The sequence below is a fragment of the Pelodiscus sinensis genome, chromosome 31 (genome assembly GCF_049634645.1).
Source record: "Pelodiscus sinensis isolate JC-2024 chromosome 31, ASM4963464v1, whole genome shotgun sequence".
NCBI lineage: Eukaryota > Metazoa > Chordata > Testudines > Trionychidae > Pelodiscus > Pelodiscus sinensis.
The window spans coordinates 7,364,736-7,384,897 of NC_134741.1; the positions used below are offsets into that span (position 1 = coordinate 7,364,736).

A 20,162-nucleotide genomic window follows, 5' to 3' on the forward strand; every position below is an offset into this window, starting at 1 on the left:
CGGCAGGGTGTGGTCTCTTTGATGACCCCTGCCCTGCAGCCTGGCCCACCTGGCCATTGTCATGGACTCTCTATGAGGTCATCACCTCCCAACCTCCTTTAGCCAATAAGCTGAGGGGCTGCAAAAGGCCCTTGTGATGTCACTGCCACACCCACCCCTGCCCTCCAGGGCTAATGTCCTGCCCCAGGCAGCCCCTTTGCATGGCTGAGCTGCTCCCAGGGGGTGAAAGTGACACATTTCTTACAGGGCCTGTTCTATTGGGCACCACCCTGTGGGCGGAGGGAGGATCAAGGTAGGAAGTTGGGGGAGGGGTTGTGATAGGACAGTACCTGTAAGAAATTAAAATGTGGAGTGTGGGAGGCTCACGGCAGGGATTTGGGGAGTGTGTGAGAGCTTTATTCCGGAGGATCGGGCCAGTCTAGACGTTTTCCGGCTTTTCCCCATGTTTATTTAAATCCGCGGGGGATATTTAAATCCCCCGCGGATTTCCCTATGCTGACTTACCTGATTTGCATCCCTTTTCCGGAATTTGGGGCCAGTCTAGACGTAGCCCAGGTGTATAGAGCAAGTGCTGAGCAGGCCCTGGGCACACGGTGTATGGGTGTGGTGCTGGCCCTGGGTGTATGGCACAGGGGTGGTGCCAGCCCTGGGGGTGTGGTACATGGGTGGCACTGGTACTAGGCACATGGGCTGTGCCTACACTGGCCACTTATTCTGGAAAATCAGCCACTTTTCCGGAATAACTTGCCAGCTGTCTAATGTAAAATCATCAGTGCTTTTCTGGAAAAACTATGCTGCTCCCATTCAGGCAAAAGTCCTTTTCCGGAAAACTGTTCTGGAAAAGGGCCAGTGTAGACAGCCCAGATTTCTTTTCCGCAAAAAAGCCACAATCGCGAAAATGACTATTGGGGCTTTTTTGCGGAAAAGTGCTTTTCCAGAAAAGTATCCTTCCAATGTAGACGCGCTTTTTCCAAAAATACTTTTAACGGAAAACTTTTCCGTTAAAAGCATTTCTGGAAAATCATGCCAGTGTAGACGTAGCCTTGATGTATGGGTGGCTCTGCCCTGGGTGCATGTGTGGCCCTGCCCCAGGGTGTTGGGCAGCTCCAAAAGGTTGGGGACCACTGGTCTAGACTGTGTTGTTATTTCTAGCAAAGAATGCAAAGTAGAGACAGTAGAGACACCAGAGTTGCAAATGAAGCAGGGATTTAAATAGAAGCAGGGATTTAAATAGCATGTGCTTCAGTTGCATACTCTCACCCATGTGCTGTTTTGAAGGTGAAAGGGCGTCTGGGGCTGCTAGTTCAAGCCCCTTGGTTTAAACTAACGTGATTCTTCATTTTTTGTCCTCTGTGCCTCCCCCCCCCCCCACCAACATACCCCAATCCCCCCCCCCCAACCCGTTCCCAACACACCCCTTTCCCACTTTCCTCTCCCCCTTCCCCTACTGGTAACACAAACAGGACTTTTCCCTGTTGAAAAAACAAACTCTCTGGGGAATGTAGAACTGGGGAAAGAACCTGGGAGGAGGGTGGAGGCGAAGGGGAGGTGGGGCTCAGGGCTAAGGCTAGGACTGACACCTTCCTCTGGTGATCCCACTGCCTTATGTCAGGGGCCTCAGCAGCACTGGGGGGTGGCTCCAGGGGGAGAAGCTGGTTCAGGGGAATGTGAGCTGCTGGGCCACTGAAGCAGGCCCCCAGCAGCAGCCTCTGTGCAGGGCTCACACGCTCCAGGCCTCCCAGACATATTGAGTCTCCCCGTGTGGCTTGGGCTCCAGAGCCTGCCCCCCACCTGGTGCCTTGAGGTAGCCACTGCAGCAGCAGGAATTTGGGCATCAGTTCCCCTGCTTTTGAGGACAGGAAGACAGGTGCCAAGGCCCTTTTAGACACTGGGGCTGTGCAGACTGGAGACTCCTACCAGATCTCTGCCCTGCTTCCTGCAAAGCTCACATTTTTGCTTGTTTCTGCTTCCCTGTCCATAGCAGACAGCTAAAGGAAGGGAAGTCACCGAGCCAAACACCCCAAAGGCCAGCATGGGGCTTGAACCTGTGACTGTGGCATTATTAGCACCACACTCTAACCAACTGAGCTAGCCAGCTTCAGGTGGATGCAAGGATGTTTCTGCAGCTTCCAATGGCTCTTCTCTGACAGGGCCGCTAGTGATTCACTGTGATGTGGGCTGGCTAGTCCAGCTGGTTTGAGGTTTGGTCAAGGTGGCTGGTGGGCGACATGGTGCACTGAGACCCAGGGCAAAGAAGCAGCTGGAATCTCTTGCTGCCAGCACCTTGCCTCCCAGCTTCTTCCCTGCCGGCAGCAGCCACAGCCCTTTTCGACCACTGGGTCAGCCCGGGAAGGGAGGCAGGAAAGGGGTCTCAGATTGCAGCATTCAGAGTCCTGAGCGCTGCCCTTGTCACCAACCACCCCTCACTCAATTGGGCCAAACTGGTACCCCAGGTCATGCCCACGGGGACCTGCTTTACTTGTTTTCCTTCCGACTTCTTCTCCTGGGCTGCAAGGAGCATCCCTGGGATTTCCTGGGACAGGCACAGGACTCTGCCTCCCCACAGTCGGCCCCACCCCACAGGCTTTGGCAGAACGGAGGGTAGGGGCTCTGCTTACCCCACTGAATCCCACAGAGGTGCTGAGCTCATGCCCTGCCCCCCTCAGCTTCGCTTACCTCCTCTGCCCCATTTCCTCCTTGGGCCAGTCACACAAGGGAGGCAGCAGGAAGAGCCATCCCCATACGCCAGCCTCCAAGGGCAGGGGAGGCAGAGCCACAAGCCCCCAGCCTGACCCATCTGGCTTCCCCAGGCTGGCACCAAGGGGCATTCTCAGCTGATGTCACTCCCCTGTCACATGGGATTTGGGCTCATCCCAGGCACAGGCCAGACAACAGGAGCTGCACTTACCTGGCCACCAAGGAGAGCTCCAATAAGAGAAGAGCCTGTGTTTCTGCCTGGCTTTGAACTAGAGACCTTTTGTACGTTAAGCAACCATGATAACTACTGCACCACAGAAACACACTTTGGTGGGGGTGGAACTTGGCTGTTCTGTTCCTAACACCCTGCTCTGTGGGGAGGGGAATGCACCTTGTGAACACTCCACCTCTTGTTCTCAGGGAAGCCACTAACCCGAGCTGCCAGCTCCTCATTTCCTCACCAGCCCCTTGAGATTTGTAGCTCAAAGCTGGAGCTGCTGTGGCAGGAGGTGAAGCTACAGAAGCTGACGGGGGACAATCAGCGGGCGAAGGGTTATTTTTTCTCCTCCCTGGGCTGATGTGGCTAGAACTGAGGAGAAGAAAATCCTCTTCCCTTCTCCTCAGAAGATGGAAATTGCAGTTGGTTCTCTCTTTGCTTCTACTAAAGCTGGACCCCAGGACTAGACTTTTTCTTTCTAAAACCCTGGTGAAAACTGAGCGCCAATTGCTTGCAGGATGAGAATGTGAGTTAAAGAAAGTCATCACCCAAAATGGGGTTTGAACCCATGACCCTGAAATTAAGCATCTCACGTTTTACCCACTGAGCTATCTAGGGTGTGTGGGAAAAGTTTCCTAATATCCCATCACAGCATAACAGGAGCCAAGTGTTCTCCACTGCCTGACTCAAGGCTCTTTCTTGCCCCTCATGTGGGGTTCTGCTCTGTGGAGAGGTTTGAACTCGAACCCCACTCCCGACACACCCACTTCTTTCCCCACAAGGAACGGCCCCATTTCCATCTCTCCAAGAACAGGAGAAGGGCTCTGGCCTGTTCTCTGCAAAATGCTCAGCCTGTTTCATTTTCTGCAGGAGCGAGTGGGATCCATGCGCCCTGTTCCCCAGTGAGAGGTATGTGTCCTCTTCCCCCCTTTCCACAGACACAGCAGCCAGGGGGTTGTGCACCTGCAGTGGCCCCTTCCTACTTGGCCTCCCAAAAAGCTGGGGTGAAAAATTGCTAGACCCCAGCCCTCCTGGGCCAAGCCATAGCAGAGGTAGCAGGATTCACTCCCATCTTCTCCTGCCTGCACCGTGGTTCCGAGGGGCCGGCCTCTTTCTTGCTGCCCCAACGCTTATTCCCACAATGCACTTTGTGCAGGGGCCATTGGTCTTTCTGCCAAGGTGCGTGGCTGGCAGCCAGGACTCACGATCCTTCCCCCAAATTCCCCCGTCTGACCTGTTCACACTGTCTGGCTGCCTCCAGCACGGGCTGAGCTCAGGGGTCAGGTGGGTGACCTGCCCTGCAGCTGTGATGGCATCAGGCCCTTCCCGCCGGCCTGCTCCGTCTGGAGATGGAGCTCCAGTGGCCTCAGGCACCCAGCAAGAGGAACAAAACTCTCTTTGTTGAACCTCAGGGCATGGAAGCTGAAGCACCAGGACCTTGTAACAACCAGCTGAGTCTTAGTAGGTCTCACAGAGATTTGAAGTCAGATGGCAGAGTCCTGCGTGCTGCCCCTTACACCATGGGACCTATGGTGTGAAAGTGCAGTGGGCACCTCTGACTCTCAGCTCTCAGGCTGGCCTCTGCTCTCCTGGCTTCTCTCCAGCTGCTTCATCTCCCAGGACTCCCTGTAAGAAATGTGTCACTTTCACCCCTGGGAGCAGCTCAGCCATGCAAAGGGGCTGCCTGGGGCAGGACATTAGCCCTGGAGGGCAGGGGTGGGTGTGGCAGTGACATCACAAGGGCCTTTTGCAGCCCCTCAGCTTATTGGCTAAAGGAGGCTGGGAGGCGGTGACCTCACAGAGAGTCCATGACAATGGCCAGGTGGGACAGGCTGCAGGGCAGGGGCCATCTCAGAGCCCCCCCATGGCTTTGCTGCAGGGAGTCTCCTTGAGAGTTGCCCTTGAGGCCTTTTCGGAGCCTTCTCCTTTCCCAGGACTAACTGACCTAGATGACAGACGTCGCTGTGGAGAAAGGAAGAGCCTCCAAGAAGGCTTCTGTAATTGCAGCAGGGGAATTAGCTCAAGTGGTAGAGTGCTTGCTTAGCATGTGAGAGGCAGTGGGATCGATGCCCACGTTCTCCAACTGCAGTTCAGCTCTTATCCCTTATTTTCACTGTCAGGAGGTCAGTGGCCCCGCCACATTTTCCTACCTGCTCTCCCAAAAGAGACAGACCTGGCTCCCCTTTCTTTGCCACCAGCAATTGCCATGCTGCAAAGCAGAGAGTGGAGATATCAGGCTCTGTGGTGCAGTGGAAAGCATGTTGGACTTTTAAGCTGCAGCAAAATACAGGACTATGTAGCCCTTTAAAGACTAACAAGATGGTTTATTAGATGATGAGCTTTCGTGAGCCAGACCCACTTCCTCAGATCAAATAGTGGAAGAAAATTGTCACAACCACGTATAGCAAAGGATACAATTAAAAAAAAGGAACACATTTGAAAAGGACAAATCACATTTCAGAACAGAACGGGGATGCGGGGGGGGAAGGTAAATGTCTGTGAGCTAATGATATTAGAGGTGATAATTGGGGAAGCTATCTTTGTAATGGGTAAGATAACTAGAGTCTTTGTTAGGACCCCGCCGTAAGGTGTCGAATTTTAGCATGAATAACAGTTCAGAGGATTCCCTTTAAAGTGCAGTTTTAAAAGGCTTTTGAAGCAGGAGGCAGGTAATTAAGTCATTGAGATAAGGTCCTTTGTCAGTTAAAATGGCAAGAAACTGGTTTTTTTCTGTATTTTGTTTCAGCTACCCTAGACTAACATGGCTACTTTTCTATCACTCTTTTAAGCTGCAGTGATTCATGTGAGCCCAGCTAGACATTCAAAGTTTGTGGGTTCAAGTCCCACGAGTGTCACTTTCGCTGCTTTCTCATTTCCAGGGCGCAGCTTTTACAGACCAGGCAATCCTTAGGGTGAAACTGGGGTGGGCTTGAGTCCAGACAGTTCCCAGCAGACCCCAGTGAGGATGGAGGGAAGGGCTGGTTCTTGTTGCTGGGGCTGGGCATTGTTCTGAAAGGCTTCAGGTGCCATTAGATCGTTTTATCCCTCCCTGTCTCCTACTGGTGCTGAGCAACACTCAGGCTCTGTCTGCCCTACACTGCTCTTCTGGGAAAAGCTACGCAAACTTCAAAACCCAATTTGTGCAGCTTTTTCTTCTGCTTTTTTTTTTTTTTTTGGAAGAGGCTTTTCCAACATTTGGCCTGTTACACTGGGCAAGTCACACAAGGGAGGCAGCAGGCAGAGCCAGCCCAATGCACCAGACTCCCAGGGCGGGGAGGCCAAGGCACAAGCAGCTGCCTGGCCTAATTTATCTGGCTTCCCCAGGTTGGCACCCAGGGGCATTATCAGCTGACATTACCCCCCCTCTGTCACATGAGTGTTGGGCTCGTCAACAGGCTGGTCAGCAGCAGCTGCAGTTACCTGGGCACCCCAATAAGAGAAGTCCCTGTGTTTCTACCTGGCTTTGAACCAGGGACCTTTTGCGTGTTAGGTAAACATGATAACCACTACACCACAGAAACACATTTCAAGGGATGGAACTTGTCTGACTGTTCTGTTCCTGGCTCTTTCTAACATCCTGCTCTGCAGGGGAGGGGGATGCTCCTTGTGAACACTCCACCTCTTGTTCTCAGGGAAGCGCCTCATTTCCTCACCAGCCCCTTGAGATGTGTAGCTCAAAGCTGGAGCTGCTGTGGCAGGAGGTGAAGCTACAGAAGCTGACAGGGGACAATCAGCAGGCGGAGGGTTATTTTTTCTCCCCCCTGGGCTGATGTGGCTAGAACTGAGGAGAAGAAAATCCTCTTCCCTTCTCCTCAGAAGATGGGAATTGCAGTTGGTTCTACTAAAGCTGGACCCCAGGACTAGACTTTTTCTTTCTAAAACCCTGGTGAGAACTGAGAGCCAATAGCTCACAGGCTGAGAATGTGAGCTAAGGAAGGGCACCACCCAGCATAGGGCTTGAACCCATGACCCTGAGATTAAGAGTCTCATGCTCTACCAACTGAGCTAGCCAGGATGTGTGGGAAAAGTTTCCTAATATCCCATCTCAGGGTAACAGGAGCCAAGTGTTCTCCACTGCCTGACTCAAGGCTCTTTCTTGCCCCTAATGTGGGGTTCTGGTCTGTGGAGAGGTTTGAACTCGAACCCCACTCCTGACACAGCCACTTCTTTCCCCACAAGGAACGGACCCATTTCCATCTCTCCAGGGACAGGAGAAGGGCTCTGGCCTGTTCTCTGCAAAATGCTCAGCCTGTTTCATTTTCTGCAGGAACGAGTGGGATCCATGCGCCCTGTTCCCCAGTGACAAGTGTGTGTCCTCTTCCCCCCTTTCCACAGACACAGCAGGCCAGGGGGCTATGAGCCTCCAGAGGCCCCTTCCTACTTGGCCTCCCACAAAGTTGGGGTGAAAAGCTGCTAGACCCCAGCCCTCCTGGGCCAAGCCATGGCAGAGGTAGCAGGATTCACTCCCATCTTCTCCTGCCTGCGCCCTGGTGCTGAGGGGCCGGCCCCTTTCCTGCTGCCCCAACTCTTATTCCCACAATGCACTTTGTGCAGGGGCCGTTGGTCTTTGTGCCAAGGTGCGTGGCTGGCAGCCAGGACTCAGGACCCTTCCCCCAATTCTCCCTCTGACCCGCTCACACTGTCTGGCTGCCTCCAGCACAGGCTGAGCTCAGGGGCCAGGTGGGTGACCTGCCCTGCAGCTGTGATGGCATCAGGCCCTTCCCGCCCACCTGCTCAGTCTGGAGATGGAGCTCCAGTGGCCTCAGACACCCAGCAAGAGGAACAAAACTCTCTTATTGAACCTCAGGGCATGGAAGCTGAAGTACCTGAACCTTGTAACAACCAGCTGAGCCCCAGCAGGTCCCACTGAGATTTGATCTCAGATTGCAGGATTCAGAGTCCTGAGTGCTGCCCCTTACACCATAGGACCTGTGGTATGAAAGTGCAGTGGGCACCTCTGACTCTCAGCTCTCAGGCTGGCCTCTGCTCTCCTGGCTTCTCTCCAGCTGCTTCATCTCCCAGGACTCCCTGTCCTGCCCCAGCTCTGCTGCTTTCAGGGCAAATTCCTTGTTAGGACCAGTCACACTCTGGGGTCAGTGAGGGTCCCTCCCATCTGAGATGTGAGTCACACAAAAGCCTCGTTTCCTGCTCCGTTCCCAACGCTGGATGCAAACACATGGTTGCTCTGGGGGTGTAACAAGTGCCCCCTTAAAAAGCTCATCAATTGAAATGAAACTTTTACATCTCCAGCTGTGTCACACTTTGGGTTTCTATTGAACAGGGATTCTTCAAATGACCACAAACCCCTCACGTGCTCTAGTGCCAATGCACATAAACCAGACAAACCCGTCCCTCAGCTGGAACCAATTCAAACCGGCTCTGTGTGTGTGTCTGGTTTCTGTTTCCATCCATTCAACAAGGGTGTGATCTGATCTGGATGCCCATTGGCTCGTCCTTACTCTCCTTTGGCCATGTCCAGCAGAAGAACAAGGACCACGTACAGCTGGGGATGAATGGCCACATTCGATCTTACAGCGTTTGATTTAGCAAGTCCAACTAAGACTCAGTAAATCAAACCCAGAGGCCACCCCCACCAGCTTCCAGCACTTCTGCTCTTTGCCCCCTTTGGCTTCCTGCTGTGGGGACATGGCCAACTCCAGCTACGTAGGGAGGGATGGCAGGGAGAGCAGACACATTGGCCAGGCACCACTGGGGGCTGCCTCCTTCGCCTCCCCAATACCCAGCAGCTGCTTGGCCAGCTTAGTCATGGGGCTGCTCTCTGGGACTTCTCTCCCAGCTCCTCCACCTGTTGCCATTGCCCATCCCAAGGGAGGGGGGACGAGAGTCACTCTCCACAGTTGCAGGAGCTGCAGAGCATGCACTTTTGGGAAAGGCTTTATTTTTCAAAAGATCAGCGTCTAGACTTTTGCTTTTCTCCGACAAAAATGTGGCAGCCATTTTTATGCTAATGAAGCATGGGAGATTTAAATCCCCACTTCATTAGCAATTGCAATACATCTAATTTTCTGAAAAAGGGATGTAATCTAGATGTAGCCAAGAAGTTTTACAGTAAAGCGTGGTAAGCGAGGGCTTCTTGCATAAGAGCTACGCTCTTTTCTAACAGGTGTAAGTCCTCTTGCTCAAGAGCTCTTGCGTAAGAGAGCCGTGTGGACACAGGACAGGTGTTTCTTGGGCAAGAAAGCCCTATGGCTAAAATGTCCATCAGAGCTTTCTTGCACAAGAGAGCGTCCACACTGCCATGGATGCTGTTGCCCAAAAGCACAGCTCACACATGGCAGGGTGGACGTGTTCTTGCATAAGAACCCTTGCGCAAGATACTGCCAGTGCAGACACAGCCAAAGGGATCTTCAGAGATTAAGTCCAGCCCCCTGCCTCACAGCAGGACAAAGCACCATCCAGATTGATGTCTCTCCAAAACACAAAGCTACCAGGAGTGGGGTTTGAACCCAGGCAGACAAACATCTAGTGGAGCTTAAATCCAACGCCTTAACCACCCAGCCACCCTGGTGGTACTTAGGATGCTGAAAGGGTGAAAGTTCTCTCCCCAAACAGACCAGGGACTCTCTCAGAGCATCTGCCCATCCCATCTCTGTGCCAGGACTTCCCACTGCGAGGGCGAGAGAGTCACCCACTCCCCCCAGTGAGGAGGGAAGAAGGAAAGCCAAACAAGACAAAACCCAGCCTTCCCAGGGATTCCGAGGGACAAAGGCCTGGTGGGGAAAATACCATCCCCCTTCACCCAGGCTGCGTCTAGATTGGCATGATTTTCCAGAAATGCTTTTAACGGAAAAGTTTTCCGTTAAAAGCATTTTCAGAACAGAGCGTCTAGATTGGCACGGACGCTTGCCACAAAAGCACTTTTTGCAGAAAAGCGTCCGTGCCAATCTAGACGCGCTTTTCTGCAAAAAAAGCCCTGATCGCCATTTTTGCAAATCTGAGCTGTCTACACTGGCCCTTTTGCACAAAAGCTTTGCGCAAAAGGGACTTTTTCCCGAATGGGAGCAGCATAGTATTTCCGCAAGAAGCACTGATTTCTTACAGTAGGAAGTCAGTGCTTTTGCGGAAATTCAAGCGGCCAGTGTAGACAGCTGGCAAGTTTTTCTGGAAAAGCGGCTGATTTTCTGGAAAAACTAGCCAGTCTAGCCACAGCCCTGCAGGGGTATTAGCTCAAATAGCAGTGTGTTCAATTAGCATGTAAGAGGTAGAGGGATCAATGCTGGGAGGAATCCTTGTTTGTCTTTTTACTGGCAGAGCCAGCCAGGGGGCTAAGTGGCTCCAGTAGCCCCACAACTTCTTAGTTGCTGTTCCCAAAAGCCAGCCACGCTGGGGCAGAGAGCTGCTGGACACCAGCCCTCCTGGGCCAGGCAGTGGCAGGAGCACTGGAGACAGGTTGCAGGTGGGGCAGAATTAGCTGCATTGGAAAAGTGCTGCCTTTGCAAGTGAGAGGTAGCAGGATTTCCTCCCATCTTCTTCCACTACTTGCTGGTGCTGAGGGGTCATCTCCTTTCCTGCTGCCCCAACTCTTATTCCCACAATGCACTTTGTGCAGGGGCCATTGGTCTTTGTTCCAAGGCGTGTAGCTGGGAGCCAGGACTCAGGGCCCTTCCGCAAATATATGAATCCCGCCCCCCCCCCGCCCCGCCCCACCGACCCTCTGTTCCACTCATACTGTCTGGCTGTCGCCCACATGCTGAGGTCAGGGGCCAGGTGAGTGACCTGCCCTGCAGCCGTGACAGCATCAGACCCCTCCCTCCCGCCTGCTCAGTCTGGAGATGGAGCTCCAGTGGCCTCAGACACCCAGCAGGAGGAACAAAATTGTCTCCATTGTCCCTAAGGACAAGGAAGCCAAAGCACATGAAGCGCGAGGACCTTGCAGTAACCAGCCCAGCCAGTCCCACTGAGACTTACATTCATCTTGGAGGATTCAGAGTCCCGAGTGCTGCCCCTTGCACCATGGCACCTACAGCTGACAGCCCACGGGGGCACCTGGGCCTCTCAACTCTCAGGCTGGCCTCTTCTCCTGGCTTCCCTCCAGCCCCTTCATCGCTCAGAAGTCTGTCCTGCCCCAGCTCTGCTACTTTCAGAGCAAATCCCTTGTTAGCACCAGTCACAATCTGGGGTCAGTGAGGGTCCCTCCCACCTGTGATGTGTGTTACACAAAAGTCTCTTGTTCCCTGCCCAGTTCCCAACACTGGCTGCAGCTGTCTACTTTTGCAAGGGTGTAGCTCAGTGGTAGAGCATTTGACGGCAGATCAAGTGGTCCTTGGTTCAACTCTAAGTGCCTCCTTGGAAAAAGTTCCTTCTACTAGCGATATTTTCATTTCCAGTTCCATCACACTCTGGCTTCACATTGCTTGAGGTTCTTGATATTAGTAAGAACCCTGAATGCAGAGCTGCTCTACTTTGGAAGCCCACGGGGTGATGCCACAAGAAACACTTCCTGTTGGCCTGGCTGGAACGTGGCACCACATGAGCATGTTGTTAACACCCATGTGCCCCTGTGGAGCACTAGAGATGTCAGGCAGCTCTGTCCTCCCAGCCTGGGGCTGTCTATCTGGGCCATGCACTTACACATACTGGCCCCTCCCTTTCTAGGGCAGGGCTCCTGCTGTTCCTTGGTTTACTCAGCCTGGGAGTTGGGCTTTTCCCAAGAAGCAGGAGCTGTGTTTACCTGGGGAGCCACAATAAGAGCAGAACCCCCACACCCCTGTTTCTGCTTGGCTTTGAACCTGGAGGCTTTTGCATATTAAACAAACATGATCACCACCACCCCACAGAAACATGGGACAGAAACATGCTTGTCAGGTTTTTTCTGTACATAAAGTTGGACAAATATTCTGTTACTAATTCTTTGCCCAAGGCAGAGCAAGAGCAGGGAACAAGACCCCTCCCCCCCTTTCCCCTCCCCAATACTTCTCTAGACCCTTTGCTCCCAACACAGGGGAGGAGGGGAGGCGCTGTGCACCTCAGGAGGAGTGACCCACTTCATATCCCCAGCATTCCTGCCCTTCATGGATGGACCTTTGGGGGCAGGCCCAGACGCTCCATCCTCTCAACTCGTATCACACACTAGAGCAGGGCAGCCCCCAGGGGTAGGGCTGAGCCATGGGGTGCTGGGCAAGGGGCAGAGGCTGCAGGAGCTGAGAGTTTCCCTAGAGCTCAGGGACCCACAATGCAGCATCATGCCCCGTGTCTCTCTCGGAAAGGTGCAGAAAGGGATTGACTGGGGGCAGGGAGAGTGGCTCAGGGGTTGTGCAGTTTGTTGCTTGGTCAGGGGTGTGGTCAAAACACATAGCTCGCTGTGAGCAGGATTTGAACCTGCGCAGGGAAACCCTATTGGATTTCGAGTCCAACGCCTTAACCACTCGGCCATCACAGCTATAAAGTCAGTACTGCCCCAGGGCCAGGAAAACTGGTAACTAATCCCAGTGCCCAGGCCTGACGGCACCTACCCCACCGAATTCACACAGCAAACCTGGCTCCCCGAGCACAGAGGGAGCTTGGGGGGCTCATTGCTGGGCCGTGGGATGAAGCATCAAACCAGCCCCCTCCTGTGGGGCCTGTGAGTGTTGCTGTCCCTGCTGTACAGACAGGGCCATGGAGACAGGGAGAGGTTCACTGAATGGGCCAAGGTCACCCAGCGAATTAGAGCCCAGCTCTGCCCCCAGCATCCTGCCCCACCCACCGACGTGCTGACTCCCTCGCTGCCAGGGGCTGTTTACATTGGCCTCTTTTGTTTTCTTTTCTGCTGGGAGACATTGGGACAGTTGGCCAGGGCGTCCCGCAGTTGCCATCTCCCTCTGTGCGGGGGCTGTCCAGAGCCCCGACTAGCAAACGCTGACACTGCTGTTAGGTCCAGACCAGAGGGGAGAGTTTAAGGGTTATTTCGGAAGAAGGGTTTTCTCCCCAAATAACTGCATCTAAACAGTGTTTTTTATTTCATAATAAAGTATTTTGAAACAACACCCGGACGCGATTATGCAAATGTAGCGCAGGATATTTAAATCCCAGTTTCATTTACAATTTCGAATGTCTCCATTTGCATCCCTCTCCTGAAGGAGACTGCAAGTGTCGACATGTCCTGGGTGTTGCAACCTCCCAGCACTCACCTGATGTTCCCTCCCCGCTGCCTGAAGACGTTTGGGAGTCCTCCTGCATCCCCTGGAGCTGCAGGACATCAGCGTTGTCATCCTGAAGCTGCAGCTGCCCAGGTGTCTCTATCCCAGACTCCACAACTATCCCTGGAGACAGGGGCTCCCCACACCCCGGGATTCGGTCCAGTTCCTCACAGTATGCACAGTGCTGCGGTGCTTCCCCAGAGCAGGAGCTGCGCTCAGGGGCCCTGACATACCCCCCCACAATTCCTTAACCTTGGCTCTGACTTGGTCTAGGATGCAGGGTGGGAGGTGGCCTTTCTTTGCAAGGCCATCAGCCATTCAGCCATAAATGTCCGCATTCCTCTGCCTGGCCTGCAGAGACTCCTCCTGGGATCACAGCTCCAAGAGGGTCTTTATCTCTGGCCTAGACACTGACAGTGCCCAGTGTTTCTGCCCCTTGCTTGGTCCTGTGATGTGTCCTTGAAGGAGTCTCTGGGGGCTTGTGCCTGTGACATGGCTCTCTGGAAGGCAGAAGCGCTCGAGCTTAGCCAAACGACCCAGAAACAACATTTTACAGCAACAAACACAAGAACAGCTCTTGGTCCTGATCGCCAGGCCACACAGAGTCTCCAGAAGTCACTTCCCCACCTCTCCCTTGGCTGCTCTAGAGCTTAGCCCAAAGTCTGATAAACTCTACTCTCCCACCCAACAACCTCTGGGACTCCTCTCCCGCCCAGCTCCTCACACCACAGAGAGCGCAGGGCAGCCACTACCCCAGCATCTCCACTTCTGGTCTTTGCCTAATGGCCAAGAAGTTCTGCTTTCCCCAAACCACACGGGCACCCTCTCGCCTCTGGCCAGCCTCATGGCAGACGTGGGCTTCCCTCACTAATTTTCCTAAAAGCTTTCCAGGCAGGCATTGGTGGTATAGCAGTGAACATAACTGCCTTTGAAGCAGTTCACCTGGGTTTGATTCGCAGCCAATGCAGTGTAAAGAAGGAGCATGAAAGCTTCTTGCTGAGCCCTTATTTGAACCCTGCAAAAACAGGCACAAATGGCTCCTGCAGTTGCCTCTCACGGTTTTTCATCCTCTCCAAGATCATGCACAGTAATGCAGGGCTTCCCTCACATACCCCTGCCGCAATTCCTTGACCTTGGCTCTGACTTGGTCTAGGATGCGGGGGTAGGAGGGAGGTGGCCTTTCTTTGCAAGACCATTGGCCATTTGGCCAAAAATGTCCACATTCCTGCGCATGGACTGCACAGACCTGGGCATTATTAGCATGAAGCTCTAAACAGCTGAGCCAGCAGGCCCATGAGTAGCCCCACAATAGAGGGAAGAGAAGAGTTTTCCCTGCTATTGGGGAAAGCAGGCCAGACCAAGGGCCTTTTAGCCACTGGGGCTGTGCAGACTGGAGCTTCCTCCTACCAGTTTTTTGGCTTGTTTCTGCTTCCCTGTCCATAGCAGGCAGCTAAAGGAGGGGGCAGGGGTAGAACAGTCACCACAGCAAATATATCTGAATCCAACACAGGGCTTGAACCCATGACCTTGGCATTACTAGCTCCACGCACTAACCAACTGAGCTAGCCAGCCAAGCGAAACACAGTTCACAAATAGCCCTTTTAAAAAGGCGTGTCCGGCAGCTGAAGGGATGTCTCTGCAGCTGCCAATGGGTCTTCTCTGACAGGGCCACTAGCGACTCACTGTGATGTGGGCTGGCTTGTCCAGCTGGTTTGAGGTTTGGTCAAGGTGGCTGGTGGTCTCTCTTGTGCGCTGCTGAGGAGAAAAACGCCCTGAGCAGGACCATAAAGACCAATTTAAAAGAGCATTTAGAGGGGGGCACCAAGGGGGCAAGAGTCAGAGCCTGGCAGCTTCTGGGACGCAGAAGAGGCCTCCCCTGGCCACCCATGGAACTGCTGGTTCAGGAAAAGGCTGATTGGGGAGGGTGTTGGGTAGAAGGAAACCACAAGCCTGGAGCAGGTGCAGAGGCTGCTGTGACTGGCACTGGCAAGGCAGGGCTCTGACTGCAATTGCTGGGACAGGAGAGCCAGCACCACACACCCTTGTGATTCCCTGGGGGTATCAGCACCTAGAGAGCCTGAGGGTGAAACCTCTGCAGCTCCTGCAGCCATGGAGAGTCAGGGTATGTGGGCATCAGGTGGCCTGTCCTGACCACCAATGGCACCTGCTCCAGGCTTGTGGTTTCCTCTTTCCCAAGGCCCCTCCCCAATCAGCCTTTTCCTGAACCAGCAGTTCCATGGGTGGCCAGGGGAGGCCTCTTCTGTGTCCCAGAAGGACCTGGGAAAATGTGAGCAAAGGATGCAACAAGGCACCACTGGGAGTTGAATCCAGGCTCTTATGTTTACAAGGCAGGTGTTTTAGCTAGCTAAGCCATGGTGCCCTCCTCAGGCTGGTGGGTGAAACTGCTCTATGGTCCCAGACAACACCTTTGACTCCCAAAGTGCAGCAATTTCCTTTCAGCCCCTGCAGTGTCTGCAGCTGAGCTGCACAAAGGAAGATACAAGAGCCCTGGGGCGGGGGGGGGGTCTTTGCCGGATGAACGTGCCTGAGGAAAGACACTGGAAGCGCAACAGACACACAAAAGGGGCACGAGGGACAGTTTGAGTCTCCACCCCCCAAACCCCACCAGGCAAACTACCCCATGGGCCTTGCCAGCACCCAGCTCAGGGCCTGGGGATTTCCTGTCAGTTTTCCAGACCAAATAAGTAGCCCTCCACCTCCCATGCTCTGGAGTCTCTGCCTCTCATGGGCCTTCTCAGCCTCAGCTTTGTCTCCAGACAGACCCTGTTCTGCTACAGCCACCTCCTCCCTCCAGCTGAGATTCCTGGGCCTTCTAGAGGAAAGTGCATCCTTTCATTCTCACTTTGAATCCCTGGGATTTTAGCACTCAGATCTGCACCTAACACCAGCATTGGCTAGTGAGGGGTCTGAACAGCTTGTGTAGAGAGGGGAACAGCAACTGTGGAGCAGCCTTGCCAACTACTTCAGAGAGCAGAGGAATGTAAACTCTTTATCAGTGAGAGGAAACTCTCACCACAGGTGGGACTTGAACCCATAATCCCTGAGTTAGAAGGCCAGTGCCTTGTCCATTAGGCCACTGGGGTACACAGTAAAAAAATGCCAGGGACAGAAATTCACCCTTCTAAATGGCCCTTCTTCAATTTTAGATCCTGATTAAGCCCTTTTGAAGAAGCCAGATACAAGGAAGGGCTGATCTCATTCCTCTGAAAATCAACTTTCGATAGGTATTGGCAGCAGGCTCCAAGTCATGGGCCTTGACGTCTTGTCTCCCTCCCAAAACTGGGGAAGTGTCTCCCACCACTGCAGCCTCCTGAGGCTCTATGGCCCTGTCTGTACAGCAGGGACAGCAACACTCACAGCCCCACAGGGGGGCCCCTGGCCTAGCAATGTGGCCCCCTGAGCAGCCTCTGATGTTCCCTGTGTGAGCCCCAGAACGAGCCCTGAGTGACGGGGGAGCAGCTCACATATGCCAAGGGGCAGGACATGAGCCTGCAAAGCAGCAGTGACATCACAAGGGCCTTGTGCAGCACCTCAACTCATTGGTTGGGAGGCAGTGACCTCACAGAGGGACCATGGCAACAGCCAGGTGGGACAGGCTGCAGGGCTGGGGCATCTCAGAGACCCCCATGGCCTGGCTGCCTGGAATCTCCTTTGTGAGGTTTCCCCTTGAGGGCTCCATCTGGGAGTGTCTCTGCTGAGATTTCCCCTGGCTGCAGTGGGAGGGGCTGGAGCTGGCAGGGTTACAGGAGGGGCTGGTACTGAACTTCTGGGAGAAGCAAGAGAGAAGGCTGCAAACACCCGATAAGGATGGGATTTGAACCCATGCATGCAGAGCACAATGGATTAGCAGTCCATCGCCTTAACCACTCAGCCACCTCATCTGAACTATATGGTTTTCTTTCAAATCACCTAAAGTCAGTGCTTCAGGGAATCTTTCTGCCACTTGCTGACTGGCCAAGGGACCCCCAGGGCTGGGAGGTTTTGGCTTTTCACAATGTTCCCTGGGCTGTTGTACAAAGCTCAGTGCTGGTAACAAACCCAAACACCCCCTGGCTACATCTACCCTGCAGACTTCTTGCTCAAGAACTGTTTTGTGCAAGAGTTCTTGTGCAAAAGGTCTTGCGCAACAGTGTCTCTGCACTGCCATGTGCTTTTGCACAAGAAAAGTGCTTTTCTGCAAGAGTGCACATGGCAGTGTGGACGTTCTCCTGCGCAGGGAAGCTCTGATGGCCATTTTAGCTACAGGGTTTTCTTGAGCAAGAAACTGCTGTTGCCCATCCACACTGCCTCCTTGTGGACGAGTTCTTGCACAAGAGGGCTTATTCCTCGTGGGGAGAGCAATAACTTCTGTGCAACAAGCCCTGTTGTCTGATGCTGAACTATAAATTTACTTACACAAGAAGGTACCTGCAGTGTAGACGCTCTGCAAGTTTTTACACAAGAGCACTTGCTCTTGTGCTAAAAGCCTGCAGTGTAGACGTAGCTCTGCAGTGTAGACACAGCCTGAGAGAGACAAGTAAAGGAAGTGGCCAGAGCCTCCCCCCAGCAAGCTGGCCCTCAACAGGACGGGCACGTCTACACAGCAGCCTCACCTCGAAGTGAGCTGTGCAGTGTGAGCTGGCTGCCCGGGACCCCAGGGGAAGGTCTGTGGGGAGTTTCCAAGGCAACAACAACAACAAAGTTTCATAATCTACACTCATGTGACTGTGATTTATTCCTCCACTAGCAAGTGTCTCTGAAGGGATGAGAAATGCAGGGCCCAGGTGCAGGGAGCCGGGTCACATTCTCCTGCCTGATTCTCAGGCCTGGCTGAAGCCTGGCGACAGAGAGAAGAGGCCAATGCAAACAGCCCCGTGGCAGCGAGGGAGTCAGTACGTGGGTGGGTGGAGCAGGGAGCTGGGGGCAGAGTTCAGCTCTAACTCACTAGGGGTGCATCCCATAGCTCAAAATAATCAATGCGCCTATTTTGAAATAGCTTATTTTGTAATTTGGTGCTGGCTACACAGCACTTACTTCGAAATAAATCGCTATTCCGAAACATCCCTCCCTCCTCCTGCCATGCTGGGACGTCAGAATAGCGAGCCCGTTATAGCTTGAAATAAGGGGCTTGCTCTTAAGATGCATCTGTGTGATATGAGCACCGCGTCCTAGAGCTCCGAGCTAGCCGGCCCCCGGGTGTCAGTCTCGCAAGTGGCCCTTTCAGAAAGGAGCTTTGGGCAGCTGCAGGGAAGTTGTGGGCTCTGGAACAAGGTGGGTGAGGCAGCAGGACCTTTTGCAAGCAGCGGAATTAGCTCAAGTGGTAGAGCGCTCACTTAGCATGTGAGAGACAGTGGGATCAATGCCCCCGTTCTCAAACTACAGCTCACTTTTTATCCTTTAATTTCAGTGGCCCCCTCCCTCTTCCTACCTCCTCTCCCAAAAGAGACAGACCCCCAGCAATTGCCATGCTGCAAAGCAGAGAATGGAGCTATCAACCCCAGCAGTCTGTCAGGCTCTGTGGTGCAATGGAAAGCACATTGGACTTCTAAGCTGTAATGGTTAATGTGAGCCCAGCTAGACATTCAAAGGTTGTGGGTTCAAGTCCCACCAGAGTCACTTTAGCTGCTTCCTCATTTCCAGGATGCAGCTATTACAGACCAGGCAATCCTTAGGCTGACACTGGGGTGTGCTGGCAGACCCTAGTGAGGGTGGAGGGAAGGGCTGGTTCTTGGGGTTGGAGCTGGGGGTTGTTCTGAAAGGCTGCAGGTGCCTTTAGACTATTTTGTCCCTCCCTGTCTCCTACTAGTGCTGAGCAACACTCAGGCTGTGTCTGCACTGCACTGCTCTTCTGGAAAAACCTACGCACATTTCAAAACCCAATTTGTGTAGCTTTTTCTTCTGCTTTTTTTGGAAGAGGCTTTTCCAACATTTGGCCTGTGGACACTGGGCAAGTCACACAAGGGAGGCAGCTGGCAGAGCCCAGCCCAGTACACCAGCCTCCCAGGGCAGGGAGGCCAAGCCACAAGCCTCCAACAGCTGCCTGGCCTGATTCATCTCCCTTCCCCAGGCTGGCAGCAAGGGGCATTCTCAGCTGATGTCACCCCCTCTGTCACATGGGGAGTTGGGCTCATCCCAGGCACAGGCTGGTCAGCAGCAGCTGCACTTACCTGGGCACTCAGGGGAGCAGCAACGAGAGACAACCTCACAGAGGGTCCATGACGGTGGCCAGGTGGGACAGGCTGCAGGGCAGGGGCCATCTCAGAGCCCCTCCCCCCCCCATGGCTTTGCTGCAGGGAGTCTCCTTGAGATCTGCTCCTGAGGCCAGAGAGAGAATGAGGGTCACAAGCACGAGTGTGAGGAGGAGCCTCATTGGAGCCTTCTCCTTTCCCTTGACTAACTGACCTAGAAGACAGACAAGCTGTTTTGTCGACAAAACCGTGTAGTCTAGACGCAACCCTACATGCAATAACACCTTCTGTCGACAGAACTCTGTTGACAAAAGGTGTTATGCCTCGTAAAATGAGGTTTACCAGCGTCAACAAAACTGCTGAGTTCTGTCGACGTTATGTCGACAGAACTCAGTGGTAGTGTAGACGCAGGTATAGTTTTGTCGACAAAAGTCCACTTTTGTTGACAAAACTCTGTAGTCTAGACACACCCTTAGCCCTGAGCAAGTGGAAGAATTAGCTTGAGTGGCAGAGCGCTTGCTTAACATGCGAGAAGCAGTTGGATCAATAGCTGCATTCTCCATTGATGGGGGAGTCCCTGTTTTTCTTTTCCCAGGCAGAGCCACCCAGAGAGCCAAGTGACTCCAGTGGCCCCTCCCTCTTCCTACTTGCTCCCCTCAAAAGCCAGTCATGGCTTAGTTCCAAATCTGTAAACCTCATTGCAGGAAGAATAACGCCTCTTCCAAAATAGCTATTTCAAAACACCCGGAGTGTGGATGCTCCACTGCTGCTATTTTGAAATAGCTCCTGCCCAGGGACATTCAAAGTAATTACTCCCTGGTGCTTCCTGGGGCTCTAAATCAAGGTAGCGCATCCACCTTAGGGGAACCTTCCTTGGACTAATTTTGAGGCTTCCCCCTAGTGTGCATATGCTGTTTCGAA

The 20,162-nt window shown here is 53.5% G+C and overlaps 5 non-coding genes across 5 annotated transcripts; 1 reads left to right on the forward strand and 4 right to left on the reverse strand.

Moving 5' to 3' along the window:
- Window positions 1–6,362: 6,362 nt before the first annotated feature.
- On the reverse strand, window positions 6,363–6,435 carry TRNAV-AAC (transfer RNA valine (anticodon AAC)). The gene has a single exon. It is a non-coding gene; the product is annotated as a tRNA-Val (tRNA).
- Window positions 6,436–6,856: 421 nt separating this feature from the next.
- On the reverse strand, window positions 6,857–6,929 carry TRNAK-CUU (transfer RNA lysine (anticodon CUU)). Its single transcript has one exon. It is a non-coding gene; the product is annotated as a tRNA-Lys (tRNA).
- A 5,303-nt stretch (window positions 6,930–12,232) lies between these two features.
- Window positions 12,233–12,314, reverse strand: TRNAS-CGA (transfer RNA serine (anticodon CGA)). The gene has a single exon. It is a non-coding gene; the product is annotated as a tRNA-Ser (tRNA).
- A 4,559-nt stretch (window positions 12,315–16,873) lies between these two features.
- On the reverse strand, window positions 16,874–16,955 carry TRNAS-GCU (transfer RNA serine (anticodon GCU)). The gene has a single exon. It is a non-coding gene; the product is annotated as a tRNA-Ser (tRNA).
- A 1,609-nt stretch (window positions 16,956–18,564) lies between these two features.
- Window positions 18,565–18,669, forward strand: TRNAR-UCU (transfer RNA arginine (anticodon UCU)). Its single transcript has 2 exons — window positions 18,565–18,601; window positions 18,634–18,669. It is a non-coding gene; the product is annotated as a tRNA-Arg (tRNA).
- The last annotated feature ends 1,493 nt before the right edge of the window (window positions 18,670–20,162 follow it).